Source organism: Phascolarctos cinereus, unplaced genomic scaffold, assembly GCF_003287225.1.
Source record: "Phascolarctos cinereus isolate Bilbo 61053 unplaced genomic scaffold, phaCin_HiC Scaffold_1;HRSCAF=81, whole genome shotgun sequence".
NCBI classification, from domain to species: domain Eukaryota; kingdom Metazoa; phylum Chordata; class Mammalia; order Diprotodontia; family Phascolarctidae; genus Phascolarctos; species Phascolarctos cinereus.
The window spans coordinates 99,598,629-99,617,368 of NW_027555514.1; the positions used below are offsets into that span (position 1 = coordinate 99,598,629).

At 38.5% G+C, this 18,740-nt stretch overlaps 3 pseudogenes; 2 read left to right on the forward strand and 1 right to left on the reverse strand.

Moving 5' to 3' along the window:
- The window catches only part of LOC144455860 (olfactory receptor 2F1-like), an 88,161-nt pseudogene that overhangs the window by 38,316 nt on the left and 31,105 nt on the right, over nt 1-18,740 (forward strand).
- On the forward strand, nt 8,624-9,681 carry LOC110216286 (putative monooxygenase p33MONOX pseudogene; annotated as a pseudogene).
- On the reverse strand, nt 15,120-16,068 carry LOC110216195 (taste receptor type 2 member 41-like; annotated as a pseudogene).

Consider the following 18,740-nt stretch of genomic DNA (forward strand, 5'->3'; position numbering starts at 1 on the left):
GGAAGTGGAAATACTGAGGCAAATACATGCAATTGCAATACATTTTCAGGTCAGTCACTTTGCTATATTAGGAATATAAAATATTATATATAAATGGGTTTGTTCACAAAATTTTCATATTTGGCCTATTACACTTTCATATGAGTTTAAGACAATAATTGTAAAATTATTCCTTGAACTTACCTCTAGAAGTTTCCATCTTAAAGGACTTGTTCAATTTTTCTTCTACCTCTTATCTGAATTTTAATATCCTTTTTGAGCTCTTCCAAGAATGCTTTTTGGGCTTGAAACCAGTTCATATTCCCTTTTGAGGTTTCAGATGTGGGTTTATTGACAATGTTGTCCTCTCCCGAATTTGTGTTTTGATCTTCCCTGTCACCAAGATATTTCTCCATTGTCATTGTTGTTGTTGTTGTTGTTGTTGTTTCTTGCTCATGTTTGCCTTTTTCTGGCTTTTAAAGTTGATCTCTGCTTCTGGGGCACAGGGGGCACTGTCCCAGGCTTCTTGTGCTGGGAGTTAAGGGCCTGGTTACTGGTTTTGTGTGCTGGGGTTCAGGTGTTAGGAGCTAGAGGCTATAGGTGTCTGGTAGCTTATGTGGTACTGGACTGGAACTAGTGATGGTCACTGGTATGTGCCTGGTGTTGGCGCTTGCCTGCTCCACCACCCTGGTGCTCAAGATCTCCCACTGGTTTGCTGAGGTGGGGCTTGCTGCTGGCTTGCTAGGCTGCCTCCTGTCCTGTATTGGTCCCCTTCAACCATAGCAAGAGGGACCTTTCTCATTAATCCCCCTAGCCTCCCCATCTAAAAGACTGCTGCACCTCATTTTTCTACTGACTCCACTTTTTCAGGTTTTTCCTGTGGCAATATTCTCTGTGTTTTTCAAGGTCAATAAGGGAGGGCAAGAGTGACTTACTGCTTACTCTGCCATTTTGGCTCCCAGAACTCAAAAAATGAGAAGTTTCTTTTTTTATTACAAATTACAGCAATAATGAGCTAGACTTCAAGGATGTCTTCATTTCAGACTAACTTACCTACTATCTATTTCTTAAATTTGGCATGCCATCTTCCACTTCAGTTGGTGCATTCAGCTTTCATGTCTAGCAAGCTTTCTGAGGGTAGGGACTTTATTTTTGTCTTTGAAAGCCTGTGATCTCGCACTGTGGGTTACATATAGAAAGAACTCACCAAATGGCTATCAAACTGAGCTTTTAAAACTGAAAATGAAAGAATGGATGGATCAAGATTGTTGATCTTGTTAGAAAGGAGCAAAGTACTCCACTCAAGGACAGAGTAAACTGAGGAAGGCTTTTATTTCATTTCTTCTAAGAAGCAGGTGTGCTACTCCCAAAGAGGGTACGTAGTGATACAGAAGAAGCAAGATCAAGCTCTTATACCCCAAGTAAGCTAACTAAGCATGCACAGATGCAAAAACAGCTGTTGGTTATTTGTCAATACGTGTAGTTAAAGAGTACCTACTAAGCAGGATAAACTAATCCACAGGAATCCTGATTTTACATTAACTTTTGTGGAAACACAAAATTTCACAAACATCTTCTTTTCACAGTCTTTCTGACTGCCACTTTAGCAGTCACAGAAGTTTATTTTCATAGTAAAACTAAGAATACAAAAGAAGGAAAAAAGAGTAATAAAAACTTTACCACGTTGAATTCTAATGAATGAGTTATTGTCACTAAAAGTAGTTTCTGTTTCATTGAATATGTAATTTTATCTTCTTCCCAAACTTCTTAAACCTGAAGATTTAGCCAGATCGATCATGTTTTCAACCATTTTCTCTAGCCTTTCAAATGTTAGCTCATTTCTTAATGACACCATTTGGTAGGATAAAGACCACCAGCCTTAGGGCCAGAGGATTTTGGTTCAAATTCTGGCTCTGCTTTTGTTCTTGTTCAGTCGTTTTCTGGTGTGTCCAACTCTTCATGACTCCATTTGGGGCTTTCTTGGCAAAGAAAGTCTGGTATGGTTTGCCATTTCCTTCTCCTACATCTATTGTGTAACCTTTGGTAAGAACTTGCACTTTTCTGAGTGTTTCTTCATCTGTAAAAATAAAAGGCATCAACTATATGATCTCTGAAGTGCCTTTCAGCCCTGAGTCCTATTAACCTGAGACCTAGAATCAAGAAAATGAGGTGCCCCTGAAACACTGTGAGTTGGACAACACTTTTTTGGTTAGGAACCTATGGAAAAGAGTGGGCAGGTAATTGAGGGAAAGATGGTAAAGATATACCTCACCCTAGGAGACATATGCCCTAGATTATACCCTAGAGAGGTCTCATCTCTCTCTCTGAAAGAATTATTTCAATTCAATAAACATTTGTTAAGTATTACTATGTGGCAGGCACTGTGCTAAGGGGATATAAATGAGAAAAAGACAATCCCTGCCTTAATGAAAGGAGTTTGCAATCTGAGGAAGTGAAACCACATACAAAAGGAAGCCAAAAGGGGAGGAGAAGCAGGGAGAAGGTAGCCATGCCCAGGAGTGTGATAATGGTGGACTCAAATCAAGCAGGGCTGATGGAAGGAAATGAAGAGCTGGCTGAGGATTCTGAGTCTTCTTTAAATGGAGGCTTTGGGAGGACTTTGCACTCTACCCCAGGGCCTTGCAATCAGAGGTGCAGACACTATAGAGAATATTGACGAGGAGTGAGTACCAAAGCTGCTATAGTCTCTAGATGATGAGTTTCCTGGTGATGACCTTTCCCTGAGAGCATGATGATGCTGGAGAAGAATCTGAGGAGTGGAGTGGTGAGAAATTGTTTACAGGAATATGTACACATACATATACATATGTGATTATCTATATGCACATAAACACATATATATATATATATTTATATATATATATATAAATGTAACATATTTAAATATATTTATATAATATGCTATATCATTTTGTATGTTATTATATTATGTTAAATATTATATGTAGGAATTATATTGAGTAATGAGCACTCTAAATTGGTGCCAATCTACTATACTTCTTGCCTGGTAAGAACATATGTGGAACATGGTATTAATTCCAAGTGTCTAATGTTAGGAAGGATACTAATAAGCTGAAGAATATCTCAAGGAGGGTAACAAGAATGGTGAAGAGCCTCAAGATGATGCCGTATGAGAACTGGATGAAGGGAGTTGGAGCATTTCCTAAAGAAGAGAAGACAGGGAAGTTATGATAGCTGGCTTCAAGTTTTTACTGGGTTGTTTCCTGGACAAAGGATTAATTCTGTCCTGCCTTTCCCCAAGGAGGAAAATAAAGAATACTCAGTAAAATTTGAAAAAGAAAAAGGTAAGGTGGGATTATAGGGAAGATGGGAGGGAGTCATTCTAGAATTAAAGAAGGAAAGGGTCCTTTTTCATTTCAACAGCCTATGAGAATTAAGGAAAAGTGGGGATATTTATTAAAGAACACATTTCCCACAACTTGGGAAATGCTGAAGAAAATTCTCACTTTTCCATTAAACATATCACCCTCACCAGAGTATTTCACCTGTGTTGCTGCAGTCATCTCAGAAATATGAAAGTGGAGACAATTGAAATCTGCTGTTGCCAAGAATCCAACATTATAATGTCATTCTGCTCCTTCACAGTCCTTCCACTTGGTTCTTGGTGCTGAAAGCGACCAACTTTGTTTACTGTTGTACTTTCTGGGCTGTGCAACTCTGCTTACAACCCCTCAGTTCTCGTTTTCACCTGGGCTCATTTCTTCCTTTCAGTACTTCAGTCCTTCAGTGCCACTAGATGGTAGTAGTTAAGCATATCCCAATAAGTAACATTAAGTGAGAAATAGTCATAAGAAGTTACTCCACCCTACCCTTGCCAACCTTCCCCCCTAAACACACACATCCTAAGTGTGCTTTACTAAATTCTAGAAATTTAATTACTAATTCATTTATTATAAAGTATAAGTACTAATGAATACTTTGCTTTAAAAGTTAAAATGCTTTATCACAAGAAAAAATAACATATAGAACCAAACAACAGAAAGTGTAATTCAATTCATCAAAAAAAGTGCTTTACAATAGTATCTTATTTGATCCTCACAACAACTTTGGGAAGTAGGTGCTATTAGTATTCCATTTTGTAGAGGAGAAAAAAAAACCTGAGGCAGGTAGAGATTAAGTGACTTGCCCAGGGTCACACAGCTAGTCAATATTTGAGGTTGAAATTAAAATCAGGTCTTCCTGACTCCTGGTGTCTACTTAGGAGGGGTATTAAAGCTGCTAATCACCAGCTTCATGTAAAATGCCTTGGGATCAATAGGGGATGCTAATACAAAATCAAGACAGTCCCTATGCTTCAAGAATTTAGATTCTTCTGGGGGAAAAAGAAGAAGGGCAGGAATGGCAGACACAGAGAGAAAAACAGAGAGGCAGACAGAAAAAGAGAGACAGAAAAGGAGAGAGACAGAAATAGAGAAACAGAGAGAGAGGAGGAGGATATGAAAAGCCCTTGCATAAGAGGGAATACCTGAAATGAACCTTGAAAGAAGAAAAGGATTTCAAGAGACAGAGGTGATAGAGAAGAAGGTACATTGAGGGACTACCTGGGGAAAGCGTGAAAGGCTCAGGGTGAATTGGTGTGCTCAGGGTATAATTAGTAGGCCAGCTTAACTGCTTTTACATAAAAGGAAGACTATTACAGGAAGAGGGAATAGTAAGTGGGAGCCAGAAACCAGAGGGCCTTAAATTTGCCAGACCAGGTATTTTACAGGTATTTACCTGTAAAAAATGGTTCTAAACAAATTCTACAGCATCAGAACCCACAAAAAGACAGAGTGAAAAACATTTCCAGCCCAAGACAACCTGGATGGTTGCTGGGAAAAGTCTGTTGCACCAGGCTGGGAGAGGAGCACAGTTCAGCATGGGTTGCATAGGGGAAAAAATAGATATTCAATGAAATAGAGGACTTTCAAGCATTCTTGATGAATAGACCAGTACTGAATAGAAAATTTGACTTTCAAATATAAGACTCAAGAAAAGCATGAAAAGATAAACAGGAAAGGGAAATCATAAGGGCCTTATTAAAGTTAAACTATTTATATTCCTACATGGAAAGATGATACTTGTAACTCATGAGACCTTTCTCAGTATTAGGATAATTGGATGGGGGAATATATATATATATAGACAGAAGGCACAGGGTGAGTTGAAGATGAGAGATGATATCTAAAAAATAAAATTAAGGGGTGAGAGAGGATTATATTGGGAGAAGAAGAAAGGAAAAGGTAGAATGGGATAAATTATTTCACGTAAAACAGACAAGAAAAAGCTTTTACAGTGGAGCAGAAGTGGGGGGAGGTGAGAGAGAATAAATGAATCTTACTCTCATTGGATTTGGCTTAAGGAGAGAATAACATACAATCTCAATTGGGTATGGAAATCTATCTTACCCTTCCAGAAAATAAGAGGGAAGGGAATAAGAGAAGGGGGGATGATAGAAAGCAGGGCAGATTGGGGGAGGGGTAATCAGAAGCAAACACTTTTGAGGAGAGACAAGGTCAAAAGACAGAATAGAATAAACGGGGAGGATAAGATGAAGCGAAATATAGTTAATTTTTCACAGCATGCCTATTATGGAAGTGTTTTGCATGACTACACATGTATAACTGTATCGAGTTGCTTGTTTTCTCAATGAGGGGAGTTGGAGAAAGAGGAAAGGAGAGAATTTGGAATGCAAAGTTTTAAAAACAAATGTTAAAAACCTGTTTTTACATGCAACCGGGAAATAAGATATACAGGCAATGGGGTATAGAAATCTATCCTGCTCTATGGGAAAATAGAAGTGGAAAGGGATAAGAGAAGTGGGGGGCATGGTATGATAGAAGGGAGGGCAGACTGGGAGAAGGGGTATTCATAATGCACGCCCATCTTGGAGTGGGGACAGGAGAGAGATGGGAAGAAAATTTAGAACTCAATCTTGTGGAAATGAATGATGATAACTAAAAATAAATTAATTAATTTAAAAATAAACAAAAGAAGAACTTTTTTGTGTTTGTGACACACTTTACTTTTTTTTTAAGTATGTGTAGCTATTTTTAATTTCACTATCTTCTGAACTCAGATCTTCTCTATCATTATAGTGAGTATCTATGGTTAGATCTTTCTTTTTTGTTTAGTTTTTTAAAAGGCTCATTTCTTTGCTGTCAATCTTGTGTTAGAGTCTGGTTCTGGTCCAAGGTGTTGTGGATAATATCTTGGGCTTCAGGTTTTTTGTGCTGTTGTGTTTTTTTTAAAATTTATTTATTTTTATTTATCAACAATGACTTCCATAAGCTTTTGAGTTTTAAATTTTTTTCCCCCTCCCTACCTACCTCCCACATCAAAATGGCATGCAATCTGATATAGGCTATACATGTCCATTCCTGTTAAACATACTTTCACATTGTTGATGTTGTAAGAATTAGAACCAATAGGAGGAACCACCAGAAAGAGAAAACAAAACACAACAGAAAAGAAATAGCAAATAGTATGCTTCAATCTGCATTCAAACTCCATAGTTCTTTCTTTGGATGTGGATAGCATTTTCTATCATGAGGCCTTTGGAGATGTCTCAGATCCTTGTACTGCTGAGAAGGGTTAAGTCTATCAGCATTAGTCATCTCACAACATGGCTATTACTGTGTACAATGTTCTCCTGGTTCTTCTCACTTCACTCAGCATCAGACCATATGCAAGTCTTTCCATGTTTTTCTGAAGTCCACCTGCCCATCATTTCTTGCAGCACAATAGTATTCCATTACATTCATATACCACAACTTGTTTAGCCATTCCCCAATTGGTGGGCATCCTCTTAATTTCCAATTTTTTGCCACCACAGCAAGAGCTGCTATAAATACTTTTGTACATATGGGTCCTTTTCCCATTTGTATGATCTCTTTGGGATACAGCCCTAGAAGTGCTATTGCTGGGTCAAAGAGTAAATCCATTTTTATGGCCCTTTGGGCATAGTTCCAAATTGCTCTCCAGTACGGTTGGATCATTTCACAACTCCACCAACAATGCATTAGTGTTCCAGTTTTCCCACATCTTCTCCAGCATTTATCATTTTCCTGTTTTGTCATGTTGGCCAATCTGATAGGTATGATGTGGTACCTCAGAGTTATTTTGATTTGCATTTCCCTAATCAGTAACAGTTTAAAGCATTTTTTCATATGACTATAGATGGCTTTAATTTCTTCATCCAACAACTGCCTGTTCATATCCTTTGACCATTTATCAACTGGAGAATGACTAGTATTCTCATAAATTTGACTTAATTCTCTACATATTTTAGAAATGAGGCCCTTATCAAAGACACTGGTTGTAAAAATTCTTTCCCAATTTTCTACTTTTCTTCTAATCTTGGTCATATTGGCCTTGTTTGTGGAAAAACTTTTCAATTTAATGTAATCAAAGTTATCCATTTTGCTTTTCATAATGTTCTCTATCTACTGTTTTGTCATGAATTCTTCTATTCTCCATAAATCTGATAGGTAAACTATTACTTGCTTTCTTAGTTTGCTTACAGTTCAGCTTTATATCTAAATCATGAATCCATTTTAACTTTATTTTGGTATATTTTACACCATTCCTCCTCCCCAGTGTTTTGTTTCTGACCACCTCCTCCCTCAACCTGCCCTCCCTTCTATCAGCCCTATGGTCTTTTGTTGTGCTCCTCCCCTCCTACTTCCCTGTAAGCTAAGATAGATTTTTATACCCAACTGAGTGTGCATGTTATTCCTTCTTTGAGCCAAATCCAATGACAGTAAGGTTCCAACAACATTCATTGTCCCTCTCCCTTTTATCCTCTACTGTAATAGGTCTTTCATGCCTCTTCATGTGATATAATTTGCCTCTTTCTGCCCCTCCCTTCCCTTTTCTCCCAGTGCATTTCTTTCTCACTCCTTAATTATTTTATATCATCCCCTCAAAGTCAAAAATTACCTATATCCTCTGTCTATGTATACCCCTTCTAACTTACCCAATAGAGATATAGTTCTTAAGAGTTAGTTACAAGTTTCTTGCAACTTTTTTGTGTCCCAAAGATATCATAAAAATGGGAAAAGGACCCATATGTACAAAAATATTTATAGCAGCTTTTTGTAGTGGCTAAGAATTGGAAATTGAGGGGTTGCCCATCAACTGGGGAATGGCTGAACAAGTTGTGGTATATGAATGTAATGGAATACTATTGTGATATAAGAAATGATGAACAGGTGAACTTCAGAAAAACCTGGAAAGTCTTGTATGCTGAGTCAAGTGAGCAGAACCAGGAGAATATTATGCACAGTTACAGCCACGTTGTGCAATGACTATCATTGATAGACTTAGCCCTTCTCAGCAATGCAAGGATCTAAGAAATCTCCAAAGGCCTTATGATGGAAAATGCTACCCACATCTAAGGAAAGAACTATGGAGTTTGAATGCATATTGAAGCATAATATTTGCTATTTTTTTCTTCTCTTTTGTTTTGTTTCCTCTTTCTGGTGGTTCCTCCTATTGGTTCTAATTCTTCCTTACAACATGACTAATGTGAAAATATGTTTAATAAGAATGTATATGGGGGGGGGAGAAGAGCTGCCTGGGGAAGGTGTTGGTGTGAAATTTGCTCTGTAGAGCCTCTGCATGAGAGCTGCTTGGGACTCTTTGCTAGTTCATCACTAGCTGCAGAATGCTTCCTTTTGACATCTTTGTCCTATCTGCATAACTTTCATCGTGGGAATCAGAGTTCTGGATATCTATCTAGAGAAACACCTGGATCACAGTCTTTCATGGCATCATCCAGAGAGCCACATGTGCCTGCTATTGAGGACAGTACAAGTGGGCTTCTAGGCAAGATGTCTTTGCCAATTGGAATGCATCATCGGGCATTCAGTTATGTTGATGTCCTGGAGGATCCCACACCAATGACTCCACCTTCATCTGACATGTGCAGTAAGGTTCTGTGGAAAAAGCTGGTCATCCCAGATCAGAAGTACCAACCTTTCCAAGGTTGAGGAAGGAGAAAATATTTTCTCTGTTAACCCCTCAGCTCCAATGGCCAAATGAACAAGGCCCCAGTGTTGAAGGCCAAGGCTACGCACATCATCATGAATTCTCTGATTACAAAACAGACACAAGAGAGCTTCCATCGCTTTGAACAGCAGGCAGGGTTGACAGACACAGGATACACTCCCCATAAAGGCCTCACCACAGAAGAAACCAAGTACCCCTGTGTGGCACAGGCAGTCCATAAGTTGAAGTTACAAAATGGAGAAATGGCAAAAGAAGACAGACTGACTGCTTCAACATAGTTTTCTTCAAGTGGTACACCCCATTCTTCTCCCAAGCAAAAGCCAAGAGGCTGGTTTACTCATGGATCTTCTACTTCCTTACCTGGCCTAGATATCAGCAGCATGGACTCTGAGAATGGAGATAGAGAGAAACCTTCATCTAAAAAGTGGAGCCTTTTTGGACCAAGAACAAGAACCCTTCAGAAATCCAACTCGGGTTTCAGTGTCCAGTCCTCAGAAGCCATCACCAATGGAGATCATTTGGGTTCAGCCTACTAGAATTGTAGAAGACCCAGCAGCGTTCAAGCTACCTAAGATGGACCTTACTGTGATGGAAGGAAAGAAACCACTTCCACGAACCCATAACATCAAACCAAGGGACATGAATGTGTTGACTCCTAAAGGATTCTGAAGCTCCCTTTTCATATGAGCAAAGTTGCTTTCCCTGCTGAACCACTGTCATGTAGAGAGAGAGTATCTTAGACTTTTCTTCCCATCCATCTTGCACTTGACATAGGAACGATGTCATCCATTTACAATTCTGCTAAGGATAATATTCATGGGGAAGTAGTAATTGTTTCTTTAAATATTTGTAGCAAAGCTTGAATCTTTCTAATACAGAAAAACCTATTCTGTAATGTCCCAAAGTTGGTCCAACTAACTTCTCAAAATACACTTGATCACAGCCAGTTACTGACCTACAGAACTAGATTGCAGGGGGTGAGGGAAATAATTAAAATCTAGCAGACTTTGTTCTGCATATTTTATCCAAGAAACAAACAAACAAAAAATGTATATGTATACCCTATATCAGATTGCACGCCATCTTGGGGAGGGAGAGGGAGAGGCAAGGGGAGAAAAATTTTAAATTCAAAAGCTTGTGGAAGTGATTGTTGAAACCAAAATAAATTAATTTTAAAAAAGAAAAGAGTTACAATCTCATCTTCCTGTGCAAACTTATTGAATAACTTATATTTGTCTTTTCTTTCCCATTTACCTTTTTCTGCTTCTCTTGAGTCTTGTGTTTGAAAACTGAATTTTCTGTTAAGCTCTGGCCTTTTCATCAGAGATGTTTAATTTTGCTGAGTAGTTGATTCTTGATTGTAATCCAAGTTCCTTGGCCTTATGGAATATCCTATCCTAAGTTCTCCAGTCCTTTAAAGTAAGGGTTGATAAATCCTGTGTAATCCTGACTATAACTCCTTGGTATTTAAAATATTTCTGGCCACTTGCAGTATTTTGTCCTTAACCTGAGAGTTCTGGGATTTGGCTATAATATTCCCAGAAGATTTCATTGTGACATTTCTTTCAGATGATCAGTGGACTCTTTCAGTGACTATTTTACCCTCTGGTTCTAGGATATCAAAGTAGTTTTCCTTGATAATTTCTTGAAAGATGCTGTCCAGGCTCTTTTTCATTTGATTATGGCTTTCATGTAGTCCAAGTAATTCTTAAATTCTCTCTCTTGGATCTATTTGCCAGATCAGTTGTTTTTCCAATGAGATATTTTATATTTTCTTCTATTTTTTTATTTTTTGTTTTTGTGTGATTGACTCTTGACGTGTCATAGAGTCATTAGTCTCCACTTTCCCAGTTCCAATTTTTTTGTTGTTTTTTTTATTTTCCCCAGTTACATGTAAAAACAATTTTTAATGTGCATTTTTAAAACTTTGAGTTCCAAATTCTCTGCCTTCCTCCTTGTCTACCACCCTCCCCATTGAGAAGGCAAGCAGATTGGTATAAGTTATGCATGTGTATAACATATCCATGTATAAAACATATCCAAAATAGTAATGTTGCGAAAGAAAACATAGACAAAAGAGAAAAAATAAAGAAAGTTCAAAAAAAAAGTATGTTTCAACTTGTATTCAGACACAATCAGTTCTTTCTTTGGTGAGGGATAGCATTTTTCATCATAAGTCTTTAAAAATTGTCTTGGTATTGCTGAGAATAGCTGAGTCATTCACAGCTGATCATCTTACAATATTGCTATTACTTTGTACACAGTACATTTCACTTTTCATCAGTCCTTTCAAGTCTTCCAATTCTAATTTTTAAGAAATTATTTTCAGGGCAACTAGGTGGTGCAGTGGATAGAGTACTGGCCCTGAAGTCAGGAGTACCTGAGTTCAAATCCAGCCTCAGACCAAATACTTGACACTTACTAGCTGTGTGACCCTGGGCGAGTCACTTAACCCCAATTGCCTAAAAAAAAAAATTATTTTCATCACTTTGCTTTTGTAACTGCTTTTCCATTTGGCCAGTTCTGTTTGTAAGGATATTTTTTCTTCAGTGGATTTTTGTACTTCCTATTCCATTTGGCCAACTTCACTTTTTAAGGGGCTGTTTTCTTTTTCCCAGTTGTTGACTTTTTCATGATTCTCTTGCAAAACTCACATTTCTTTCAACACTTTTTCTTCTATCTCTATTATTTAATTTTTAAAATACTTTTCTGCTCTTCCATAAGGACTTTGGGGCCTAAGACCAATTCATATACCTCTTCGATTTCACCTATGTGTAACTTGACATTGTCTTCCTCTTCTGAGTTTGTATTTTTGTCTTCCTGTCACCATAGTAGTGTTCTGTGGTCAGGGCTTTTGTTTTATTGTTTATTTGCTCCTTTTCTGGCCTATTTCATGACTTTTAAAGTTGAACCTTGCTTCTGGAATGCTGTCCCAATTTTTTACACTAGGGGCCAGGTTAGGGTCACTACCTTTCTGTGTCAGGGCCCCTGTGGGTAGCAGCTCATTGGCTGTCCCAGGGCCATCCAGCCTAGGCTATCAAACTGTGTTGGGGCCTCCAGGGCTACCAGACCTGACCACTAACCTGATGCATCTGGACTGGAGGCTTCATAGCTGGTTTACTATGCCTCTGGGCTGTTGAGCTAGCATGTGAAGCCTAGTTTGCTGATCTGTGATGGGGCCAGGAGTGTCCCCTGGCTTGCCCAGACACCACCTGTTAAGCCATGTGAGACAGACCTTTCCTGAAGTTCTTCTAAGTTGTCTTGGGATGGAAAATTATTTCATCCCATCTTTTTGTGGGTTCTGTTGTTCCAGAATTCATTTTGAAACATGATTTAAAGTTGTTTGGACAGAAATTAGGGAGACCTCAGGTGAGTTCCTGCCTTTTCTTTTCCTTCTTGGCTCCACTTCCTAGAATTAAGTGTTAAGAATTGAAAGGGCTCTGTAAATACCAGCTGTTGTTGTTGCTGTTGTTGTTGTTATAGCATTTAGAGGCCCAAGAGTTAAGTATTATGAATATAATGCCCTGCCTTCTCCCATAACCACCACCAACTCTATGGTTACTGTGCATGAGGATGACCATAAGAATTTCTTTCCAGGGCTTGCCTTATAAAGAACAACATGGCTGTAGAAGCCCAATCTACTCTTACCCTCTATCTAGAGCTGCCATCACCCACTCCCAGGTGGAGTAATAGAGACCAGTTTCTTTTCTCTAATGCTCAAAGGGCTTCTACATGAGCAGGGAAATCTGAGGAAAAGCAGGTATAGAAAAATATTTATTGGGCCAGGAATGAGGAGTACAATTAAAAGTTTAGATAAAATATTGTCAAACTCTTCATTCCAGTGGGAATTTAGAAGAGGAGAAGCTGTGGGTATAGGAAAATAACTGGGAAGACTAGGGAAAAAAGAGGAAGAAGAAGGTATCAGGAGAGAATAACCACCTTCAAGTGACTTCTAGCCCTGTAGAAATTACCTGCCATGAAAACACACACACATACACACACACACACACACACACACACACACACACACACACACACACACCCCATTACACAAATTTTATTCTGTTGAATTTTTTTTTCATTTCAGTTTGATTTGGTTCTATGACTTCTATAAATCAACTGTTTTCCCTATTTTGTTGTATGTAGTTTCAAGATATATCAAAAATATCTCCAATTCAAAAGTACAAAATCTTAAAAAACAAAAAGGGGAAAGGCAAAGTGTGAGAATCAAATACTTCAGAGCTACTCTCATTCACTGTATCACACTGGACAAGATGACTGAAAGCACAAGTCATTGTACTAGGAATGGCCCTTACATTGAAAGTCTAGAAATATTTTTTTCTCTTATATTATAGCTCCTATTATAACTCCTAAAAACTTAGACTTTCTCACATCACTGACTTCATCAGTGAACAAACATTATGCTACCACTTTCTCCCACATATTTGTGTGAGTAAGCATTTTCCTTTTATTCTTGTTACAATTCAAAGGAAATAGTATCCATGCAGAACCAGACTTAAAATTGTTTCTGTCTTGCATTGAGAAAAATATTACAAACCTTTGTTCAAATAAAGAGAATCCAAAATCCAAATCAATTTTATATATTTGTTACATTATACTAAACATCTTCCAAGTTGTCACTTATTTCATTTAAAATGCTGTTTTTATTCAACAAAAAATATAAAGAAATTTAATCTGATGTCTTGCATATCATATGTAAGCGTATGAAGTCTTACTGAATCACCTCTTTCAATTCTTAGAGAATAATCAACACAAAATATTTTAATTGCTTTATAATCACAGTTATTTGATTTTATATTTAGTGTATGTTTAATCATATGTTTTTAAATTATATAAAGTTTGTTATTGTAAATAGTACTATTATTAAATTACCTTTGGGAATTCAGAATACATTTGTTGTTATTGATGATGATGATGATGATGATGATGATGATGATGATGATGATGATGAAACAAGGTCAAAAAACAAAAAGTTGGAACCACTGATCTAGGGAAAAGAGGTTTAATTTGAACTCAAAAGACCTAAATTCAAGTTATCTGTGTGACTTTGGAGCAATTTCATTCCACTAGGTTTCATTTTTTTTTTGGTGAGGCAATCAGGGTTAAGTGACTTGCTCAAGGTCACACAGCTAGTACATGTCAAGTGTTTGGTATGAGCCAGATTTGAACTTAGGTCTTCCTGGATTCAGGGCCGGTGCTCTATCCACTGTGCCACCTAGCTGCCCTAGGTTTCATTTTCAGCCCATGTAAATGGTTGCTAAGGTCCCTTCAACTCTAAATCAAAGAAGATTCTATAAGCTTTCTCCCTGAGTAAAAAAACTGTTCTGTGAAGTTTATTTACAGTGGCCTCTTCTAATATCTTGCATTGCCTTTAGCAACCTGAACTTCTTACAGCGTGCCTACCATAGTTAATGCTCTAACCAAGATTTCTCACATTGATTTTTCAAAGGCTTTCTAACCAGAACAAAAGGCTTTAAAATAACATTTAAACAGAAATTTTAAGTTTTTTTCATAATAGAAAAATAAAGTTGTTTCATCAAATATATATTTTGATAGACAAATCATCTGTGACATCCTTGAATATTTAGTTTGTGGAATGACAACCCAGAGATGACCTTTCTGAGCATCTTTTGAAGAAAGTCACTGTGATGATTGCAAAAAGAAAGAAAATGTCCTTTGAAAGCTGCATGATTTTGCCTTTTCTTGAATGAATAGGACACAGTGACAAGGGTGAAATATACCAAGAGGACAACCAGGGTATTCCACTGGCACTCTCCAAATGTCAGGAGGAAAGAAGGCCTTCAATGAGCAGGCTGGAGACTCTTTATGGTGAACTCAAGGGAGGACGAGAGGGAAGCAGGCTAGGCAGGTATGGACAGACATCAATAAGGCCTCACTGGAAGTCAGACACTCCTACATACAATCACATGATTCATTTGACTATATGAGTATGGGAATAATGAATGAGGAAATTGTTTAATTTCTATCCAGACTTCAATAGGATAAAAACTTTGAGGTCAAAGGATATGCTGTGCCTCAGTTCTCAGTAGAGTCTTTTCTTTGTATGGGACAGAGAGGAGCATAACTTATATAGGAGATGACATCCTCCTGTCATTCCAGAAGGTTTTAGGCAGAAGAAGAAGCTTCATGAATGCCCCTCCTACCTGGGAGTTGCCAACAATAAGGATAAAGGGATGAACAGATGTGGACTAGTAAATCACAATTTGCCATGGCCAGTACCAGGCACTCCCAAAGCCAGAGAAGGCAGCATCAATGATAAAAGACATAAAAGAAAGAGTGTAAAAAACTAAGAAGGAGAACAGACACTTCAGAGCTCCGGCATGAGCTTCAGTACTAGTATCCCGGGCACTGTGGGTGCCATTTTGCATTTTGCAGGAGTGTCTCCACAGAGAGGTAATCAGCAGAAATATTGAGACTACAATCATAGAACACAGGACAGACAAAGTAATGAGTTTCAAAGGGAAAAAATAGTGGATTTCTAGATTCCTAGTGAAGTCATATAAGGTTATGTTCCCAGAGAATGTCCCCTGCAAGAATGCCTGGTACAAAGCATTGTTCCCCACAAAAAACAGCACAGTGACAACAAAAGAGATTAAAAGTGAGACTAGTAGGAATCAGGGTACCAGTCCATTGACTCTCCATTCTAGCCAAAGAAAAATGGGGTGAGTGAAGTTTGCAATCTTCACACAGAAGAGGACACTAAGCCAAGTGGCAAACCAGAATGTGGCCGAATTCAGAAAATCCCAATAAATTCCAAAGAACTGGTGGGCATGCTCCTTGGAATATTGTAGGTGGTGAAGAAAAAAAAAAGTAAAAGTCATGTATCATTCCAAGCCACAGCAGGCAGAAGCAGGAGGCACCCAAACTGATCAGAATCATGTCACAGGGAGACAGCCAGTGGCATTGAACCCACTCCCTTCCCAGTACCACAACAATGAAGCCATTAGCCATGATTCCTAGGGAGCACAACAGGACATAGAGAACCATGGAGAAGATCGTGAGTGGTTGCAACATTTCAGTCACTCCTCAGCTCTTGCTTAGGTCTCTGCTGCCCTCTGACTCACAGAGTTGCTGTTTGGCTTGATGAGGTGTGCTGGAAGAATGCTCTACCCTTTGTCTCCAAGATACAGTATAATTAGAGAACACTGTGAGGTCTGAAAGGGAAGGCCCATGCAGCCTGTGTGGATGCAAATCTCCACCAGCCTCGGTTACAATTGCTCTTTTCAACTGTGTGTGATTTGTATACCTTGCTTGGATCAGTGAAAATAATTTTGCTGGGTGCCTGTCATGGAAACTGAGCTTTTCCATCATAATATCATTAATCAGAAGTTGTAAGGGTCTTTGTGGGCTGTCTAGTCCCATCCTCAAATTTTGTGAATGAAAAATACGAAGGCTAGCAAGGTCACAGAGGTGATAAATATCAGAGGTAGGATTTGAACCCATGTTCTGTAATTTGAGAGCTAGTGCTCCTTTCACCGTGCCAAGCTGCCTCCCAGACTTACTCCCTGAAAACATGACTATTCCTCCAGATTACCTGCCAACACTTAGAGTAGAGGGCTTGCGATAGACAAGGGTAAGAGAAAGGAGAACTATCTTTTTGCGACTCTATGTACAAAATGTCCTCCTCCAGGAGTGGCCTTTACCTAATGATGAACAAACAGGGAAGAGAGCACAAATGGTAAACCTGTCAATAATCTGTTTTGAAAATGAACTAGGAATCCAAGTTGACCCAGAAAAAAAGAGACATGGAAAGGAAGTGCCTGGAAAGACTGTAAGCTTCTAACAGGAAACTCAATTGGAATTTGCCAGAAACCTTTACAGAGGATAGCATGGAGAAGCTAGGCATCCCTTCAAGAGGGCTCTGGAGGATTGAAGTCAAGAATAAAACCAGACATAACAACCAGCAGTGAAATGGAAATTGGAAATTCCCCTTTAAATTAATAAGATCACTCAAATAAATAGGTTCAGTTCAAATCTCGGTCATGACCGTTCCATATCTCCTGAGTGTTCTTGGCCTAGCATTCCAGGAACTAGCCATTCCTAGGTCACGTTGACATGGAGGGTTGGCTCCTCTCCTTGTGAGACGTGATGTTATTAAAAAACAAAATACCAAGCCTCAGGCGGATGGGAGCGTGGCTAAGGTCAGATGTGTATTGGACAAACCATGAATAGCGCAAGCATCAAAAAGGGGTTCTTGGCCCCAAGCCTTCTTTGTTTAGAACAATATAAAAACACTGCGTCCTGTAAGCCCGCTGAGCCTCACCCGCGGGAAGGACGCTTCGCCCGGGAAAATCTTTACACAATTCAAGTTTGTACAGGCTGCAACGGGGCTCCCAGCCGTTGATTGACTTTGGAGGTTCCCTTGAATTGGTGATGTATTCTCTTCCATTACCGACTCTCTTGATCGGTGCTATATTATTGATTGTTCTTATTATTTATGCTTTCTATGCAAATTCAAACTATCTGTGCTTTGCTTCTTCTAAATAAATTATCTATTTCCTATTATTTTCTGGTGCATTGGAGAGTGTCATTTATAGGAGCGAATCCGAACCTCACTAAATCCTATTAATACAAGCTAGTAAATTTACCTTAGGAAAATGAAAATAGACGTGAATGTGTGAAAGGTATTTGAAATATTCCAGGTGTCAGAGCCACCAAACATCCAGGAGGATGAAGGAAGTAATAATATATTGATGAAAGATGGCCTGAAGCCCAGAAGAGAAATGGCCAGAGAATAATTTGTATGAAAAGGGCAGCAAACTCAATGTGATGTGGCAGCCAAAAGAACTAGTATGACCTTAAGGTGCATTAGTAGAAATATGGTGTCCAGAATCAGGGAGATTTCAAGTTCCATTGTTCTCTGCCCTAGTCAGGGCATGTTTAAGTTTCATGTTCAGTTTTAGATGCTACATCTTAGGAAGAATGCCAAAAAGAGGAGGGCCATCAGGATGGTGAAGAGACAGGAAACCATTTCATTTGAGGGTTAGCTTAAGGAAGTAGGTTTTTCAGCCTGGAAAAAAAGAAAACAGAAGGAGAGGAGGGAGGAATAATAGCAGTTTTTAATATTTGAAGAGGAATTTGTTTTGTTTTGGTTTGGTTTTTTACTTGTCCACAAAGGGCAACATTATTAGCAATAGACAGAAAATGAAAAGGGACAGAGTTTGGTAGATGAAATAGGCTTCCTTAGGAAGTCATGAGTTCTCAATAAAGAATGCTGAAAAGAGAAAAACATGGGGATGGTGAAGAGACAGGAAAGCATTCCGTTTGGGAGTTGGCTAAAGAAACTGGGTTGGGGTTTTTTTGGCCTGGAAAAAAGAAAAGAAGAACAATACTAGTTCTTAACTATTTGAAGAAGAAATTGGTTGTTGTTGTTTTTTTTTTTTTACTTGTCTCGAAAGGGCAGAATTGTGAGCAATGGACAGAAATTAAAAAGGGACAGATTTTGATTTGATGAAAAGAAAAAGTTTTTTGAAAATTAAAGGTACCTCAAAATGAAATGGACTACCTTAGGAGGTCTGAGTTCTAAACAACTAAGTTCTTAAAACACAGGCTGGAAGATCACTTATTAGGTATATTTTAGTGGCAGTTACTACTCAGGTATAAGTTGTCATGGGCAGCCACTGAGATCCCTTCAGCAACAATCATCTATGATTCTATAAATCTTTGGGACCAGAATGGGAAACATC